We start from the raw sequence: 7068 nt of genomic DNA on the forward strand, positions 1-7068 counted from the left end.
AAGTATACTTTATGTAGTAAGTATACTAATGTCAATATGTACTAGTAGTAAACTTGTAAGTGTACTATTTTAATACCGCTTGGGACTAAATTGGCCCACTTGAAGTATATAAAAGTATATGTTTAAGTGTACTATAAGTGTAACAGTAGTAAACTTTAAGTGCACAACTAGTTCTTAATTACGTTTCTCATTTGTATTGCAAGTGAACTTATGAGTATACTAGTAGTTTACTATTTTAATACTTGTAGCAACTTTAAAGTATACTCTCAGTAAACTACTAGTTTAGTAGTTTTATACTACAAGTTTACTGAGTACACTAAAAGAAAACTTTCTAGTATACTTGCGGTATAAAACTACTAAACTAGTAGTTTACTGAGAGTACACTAAAAGAGCAAAAATAATATATAAATGGTAAACTATAAGTATGATGTTAAGTTCACTTAAAGAAAACTTGTAGTATAAAACTACTAAACTAGTAGTTTTCTATTAATGTACTCTCAGTAAACTACTAGTTTAGTAGTTTTATACTACAAGTTTTCTTTAAATGAACTTAACATTATACTTATAGTTTACTATTTATATAAATTTTTTGCACTTGCAGTAGGCCTATACTACTATGTTCAAATGTTTTTTTTTTATACTTAAAACATACCTTTAACTCTACTTTAATTTTAAAAACATTTTATTAGCTTGCATCATTTTTATCAACACTTGAATGTCGGTAAGTTTCATAAAGAAAGGCAACATTTTAAACAAAATAGTTGAGAAAATCACATTTTTGTCAAATACTACGCCTTGATCAGATTCAGAACGATGATCAAAACACAGATGGAGGAGATCGAGTCCAACACCCCCAAAGTTTCAGTCGTTTTTCCTTCATGGGTTACGCTTCATTTCATTTGGAAACATTAAGCAGTTTTGATTTACAAGCTGTTTAATGTTTGATGATCACATTATTTTACATTTGAGTGAGCAATCTTCTATCACTTGTTTCAGCTTCTTCTTCTCCTGTATTTTGATCCGGAGATTCTGTACTAGAAGATGTGTCATAGCGCCCCCTAACGTATAACAGTGAAAACATGGATAGCTGGAAAATTCGTAGTACCCCAGAGTGCAGTCTGGACGATGGGGCGGGGCGACACTTTTAGGCGGGGCGACACGTGTCGCTCCGCCCACACCCAATTTAATTGGTTTATAATACCGCAATCTTATTGTGTAGACGATTCAGGTCTGAGCATGCGCATTCCTTTAAGTACGATTTTATGAATGGTTTGGCCGTATTAAAGAAATATTAAATGCTAACTTTAATCGTAGGCTATATGTCTATCTTGTCGGTTTACCATGGTAATTTTAGTTAAAGCTACACTGTGTAACTTTTTTAGTTGATTCTTAGCAAAAAACACTTAGTTCTTTCAAAAATATATGTGCTCATTAATGTATATTTACTTCTTTCAAGTAATAAAGTATTCTCTTAAGTTTATAATCTGCCATTGAAAGTACATACGGGTAAGGGGTTCAAATGCCGGTCGCCATGTTGCCCCTCCATCTTGAAACTACATTAGCCAAAGAGGGACATGCCTGTAAATTCAAGCTTCGCCTTTTGCGTTTTACACTCAGTGACACCGTGACGAATGCGAGGGGGAGATTACTCGCGAGCTCGCGATCGAGTGCCGGCAGATTTGAAAGATAGTGTGGTGTGTGTGTGTGTGTGTGTGTGTGTGTGTGTGTGCGTACTCACATTTGAAAGAGAGAATTAAAATGTCAACGCGACAGACAAATCAGCAAGACCATAGTCAATATTGGAGTAACTTTTCTCAGATGGAAAGAGCTCATGAGGAGAAAAGATTTTAAAACGGACGCCGAGGTTGCCTGCTTTCTTCTCGACAGGTAATTCAGCCTATTGTAATTCATTTGTGTAAATTCGAAGTTTTATAGTTGCTTGTCTAACCATAGCATGGTTGTGCATAACGCCAGAACGACCTCTAGTATAACTTCATCCTCGCGTCAATGGTGAAAAAGTATTGTTTACCTTGTAACATAAATCTGTGCTGCGACGGATCACAGGTGATTAATAGTTTTAAAGGCGCAATTTTTTAAGCTATATAAAAAAAGGACACTGAACGTTTTAGTTATTTTTAATTGCTTTTACTTTGTACACATTGTAACGTTAGCCTAATCTGATTATGCTGGGATAGCCGATTCCAAGGGTGACGTTTACCTCCTGACATCTGTCCTGTAGTTTTATTCATTTTAGAAGTATTGTTTATTATTGTCATGGACGAAGTGATAACTGGAAGCCATGTTACTCTTGGAATAATACGGCCACCGTAGGAGTTAAAACGCCCTCGGAATTGAGAGGAACAGAAACTAAAATTCATTGGGTAGTCATATACAATTTCACCGCTAGATGGGGGTAAAAATCACACAGTGTAGCTTTAAGATCTATTGGCTAATGTTTTATTGTAGGCTACTAAAGAAACAGAAGGGATGAAGTTATTGTTTAAAAACGAACGCAGGCCTACTTCAAGGAGATGTTTTACAAACTCTGGATTTTACGCAAAGGATGATAATTCATTGTAAGAATGTAAAAGCAGCTGATTTTAATTTTTTAAAGCACGACCGTTTTTTGTTTTCATTTTTTTAACGAGATGTTGTCCAATGCGTGCATTATTTGGTAGGCTACAAAGTGCAAATACAATGTTTAATGGCAAACTCACGTTTCTTTGTTAATAAAATGAGGGCCTGTTGGTTCTGTAAATCCCCATGTTATAGTTTTAAAGATTCAACGTTTTCTATAAGTGTCAACCGTAGGCTACTTCGATCTGTTACTGTGACATCAGGCCATTGGGTTTTGTGCGTTGGCTACAATAGAATTAAAACCGTGTAGTGCTGAAATGTGAAAATAAATAAATAAATAAATAAATATGTATTAACTAAAACAGATTTATTATATCGATCTGGGCTATAGGGGAGAGCGGGGCACAAAGTAACGCCTTTTGACTTTCTCAGTTTGTGTAAATCTACTTATGGTTCAGAGTATTTATTTTTTCCCACATTAATTTCCCACATGTCTACTACAATTATGTGTTTTTGTTTTATTAATACAGTATATGCTTTTTTCTTGATATACCCCGAAAGAATGGAAGTGAAATGTGACAACATGCCCCATAGGTGGGGTACATTGTAACATGTCGTGGGGCACATTGTAACATGACATATGGCAGCTTAAAATGTTATCTGATCTAATTAAAAAAAATATACAAAACAAACTAAAATATTTTCTAAATATAATAATTAAAAAACGTTTTCATATAAAATAATGGCAATTTTTAATAATTAAATATAAACTCATTTTTGAGTTTTGACTACGAACACATGAAAACACAGCTATACAACACAGTTCAAAACAAATAAATAATTAGTAATTTCTGAACATTGACTCTCAGTCTTTATTCACCTTTTTCTCAATAAAATTAATAAAAGTATAGAATATAATAGCATATTTCTAATAGGGGCACAATGTAACGCAGTGTGACAACATGCCCCGCCTGCACAACTGGGATTTAAACCCTGCTAGTGTCTTCTGCTAGTTAGCGAAGCATTAAAGAACTATCTCAACTGTTAAATAACATCTTAGCATAGGTGTCATTTACACTGGGGACGCTGGGGACATGTCCCCACCACTTTTTGAAATGGCTGATTTTGTCCCCACCACTTTTTGAAAGCATTTGGTTAAAATGTTCTGAAAAATCAAGCGAACCAAGAAATGTTAAAGATTTATTTATCAATTATCACTTAAAATACTACTAAAATCCATATTACTATCACACGAGCCAATGGCAATTAAATGCACGGATGCATAGTCAGATTAATGAATGAAATACAACTGTTCACGGACAGAAGATTGTATTTGACTCATGCTGCATACACATACGCAATGGCAATTATGCCTAAAATGATCTTAGAGATTAAAATAATATCAGATTTGTCTTATTTTAAATAAACACAAAAAATAGAGATGAAAAATTAACTTAAGTAAGAAATTTACTTTGGCTATGGTTTAATAAATGTCTATGGATATCTTCCAAAAAAACTTTTTTGGCGGAATTTTTTTTATATATATATAGTGTTGATATGGCAACTAGTAAATACACAAAGTTTCGTCATCCAAGCATGTGCGGAAGTATTTAAAACAAGCGTGTTATAACCTACTATTTGGTAGGCTAGCCTATTATTGTCTTATTTGTCACTGTGGTTTTGCTTTAAAATAAAATAAAACACACTTTCGGATTTATCCGATGTTTTACTGAAATACAGTGAATTATCATCATTTGTGTAAAATCTCACTGATCCTAATGGAAAAACGAAGCATTTACGAATGATTTGAAATTCTGACATGCGGAAAAATATTGTCTAGCCTATATATCAGCCTATAGAAATGATCTCTCCTTTGATAGCCTATGCCAGTAATTTCATGCTGTCATGATCATTGCTCACTAAAAGTGGCACTGACTAGGCTAAATCTCAAACAGTAATTTATCAGCAACATATTTCGTGATATTGCCTAGCCCTAAAACTGCTCAATATTAGCCTAAAGCTTACAATATGATTTTTTGTAATTGTAAAGCTGGTTTGAGACGATGTGAATTGAGCGCTATACGAATACATTTTGACAGTAACTTCATCTAACTTGATTCGTAAATTCAGCAAAATATTATCCAATTGATCATTAGGCTACTGAAATCGGAAATCCCCATGGTTATCATCACTTAATATTTCTGTAGTATGGCCAAACAGCGTCGTAGTCATAGATCATTCATAAACTCCTACCATAGACTCGTACATAAAGGAATGCGCATGCTCATGCCTCAAGCGTCTACGCCAATTAGATTGCTGTATTATAAACCAATAAAATCGGGTGTGACACCTAAAAGTGTCGCCCCGCCCCATCGTCCAGACTGCACTCTGGGGTTACTCGAAAATTCAGTCAATGGTGGGGAAAAGTTGAATTAAAGTAAATTCCTATGTACACCAGTGGACTAAAATTCAGATACGCAGAATTAGAAACATATCTGTTTTATATCAATATTTTAATCAATATTTTCAAACAAAGTTTCATAAGACTGTATATGAAAAACAATGTAAAAAAAGTATATTTAATAGGCTACTCGATCAAAAGAGTTAACACAACTACAAGCCAAGTATACTTTGAATAATTAAACTTTTAAGTATATCTCGATCAAAAGATTGAGTACAATAGGGCAGGCCAAATATACTTGGACTTTTCTCTCAGTATAAGTCAAGTACACTTAAAGTAAGTGTAATTAAGTATATTTTTGAGAAGTATATAAAATGTAGACTGAAAGTATGCTTTCTTCTTTTTAGTTGAAAAGTATACTAATAGAACAGAATATTTGCTCTATAAGCTCTTCCACCCAAAAGTTTGTTACTATATAAAGCTGAACATGTTAGTTTATAAGACGGTGTGTAATATTGTTTTAAAAAAAAGTATTAAATAAGCCACTCAATCAAAATAGTAAACACAAGCACAAGCCAAGAATACTTAGAATACTTAATTATACTTTTAAGTATATCTCGATCAACAAGTATAGGCCAAATATACTTACACTTTTCTGTCAGTATAAGTCAAGTATACTTAAGTGGAATTTGAAGTATATTTCTGAGAAGTACATAAAGTATATTTCTGAGAAGTATATAAAAAGTAGACTGAAAGTATACTTTCTTATTTTTAGTTTAAAATAAACTTCTTTTTCGTAAGGGTAGTTCACCCAAAATTTAAAATTTTGTCATTAATTATATAACTTTTTGATTTAATCTGAGAGATTTCTGTCCATCCATTGACAGTCTACACAACTACCACTTTCAAGCCCTAGAAAGTTTGTCAAGACGTCATTAAAGTGATCGTTGTGGTTTTCTCATGGTTTTGTTTGCGCAAAGAAAGCACTCGCGTCATTTCATAATATTGAGGTTAAACCACTGGATTACTTTAATGATGTCTTTACCACTTTTCTGGGGCTTGAAAGTTGTTTTTGCGTAGCTGACTATGGAGGGACATAAATCTCTCAGATTTCTTTGTCTGCCTGCTCGACCAAATGGTTGAGCACATTTTGAGTCTCTATATTTTATTGAGAGGAGTACCTAACTTAACTCAAGCTGATTGAGCCATCTCTACCATCTGGTTGAGGTATGTTATGCCAAAAAAATCCACTAGATGTCACAGTGTCAGTCAACAGCGTCTTGTCACAACACTTCCTCAAACATGGATTTCAGAAACAAAAAAATCACTCCTGCCATGTGAACTGTTTTTGGTGAAATTTTGCAAGGTAAGCATATTTTTTGACATATTACACTGTAAGAGCCCTAACTTTACAAAATTATGTTACTTGGTACCATGAAAAAACTTTAGTATGTTTTTAAAAAACTTCAAAAACATGCTCAACCAAACGGTTGATTTGTCACATAACGGTTAACTGTCACCCCCCTTTTTGAGAATGGACATTAAAATGCACTATTAAAACTTGGTTCTAATTCAAGAATGCTTTGGAATATGGACCTAAGTTTGGTCTTGTTTTAAAGAAAACACTCAGAAGATTATTGCTGAAGTGAAAGCACTTCAAAAAATCAAAGTATGAAAAAGTAAATATAAGTTTAACTTTACAGTAAATCAAATATACTGTACTTATTTTTTTTCTTTTATATAAAATATTTTACAAAATAAACTTTTACTATAAAATTACTGTAAAATCAAAGCCATATATCTAACCAAGTTGTGTTCCAAATTTGAAGTTGATATCACAAAAATGTAAGTTCCCATGAGATTTTGTTTAGGCGTATTACCAGAAATAGCCACCGGGTGACATACATTCCATTGAATTTAATTGAATGCATTCTGCCATTACAAATTAATACATTTCTGTCCAAATATCATTTCTGTCACAAAATATGTAACCTTGAGACTCAGACCTTTCTGACAAAATGTGTTTTGTCAAGATTAGGAAAGGTTTTGATCATAAATGGGCTAAGAAAAAAAAAAAAAAAAAATCCTTT

This window comes from Squalius cephalus (assembly GCF_949319135.1).
Source record: "Squalius cephalus genome assembly, chromosome: 3".
Lineage (NCBI taxonomy): Eukaryota > Metazoa > Chordata > Actinopteri > Cypriniformes > Leuciscidae > Squalius > Squalius cephalus.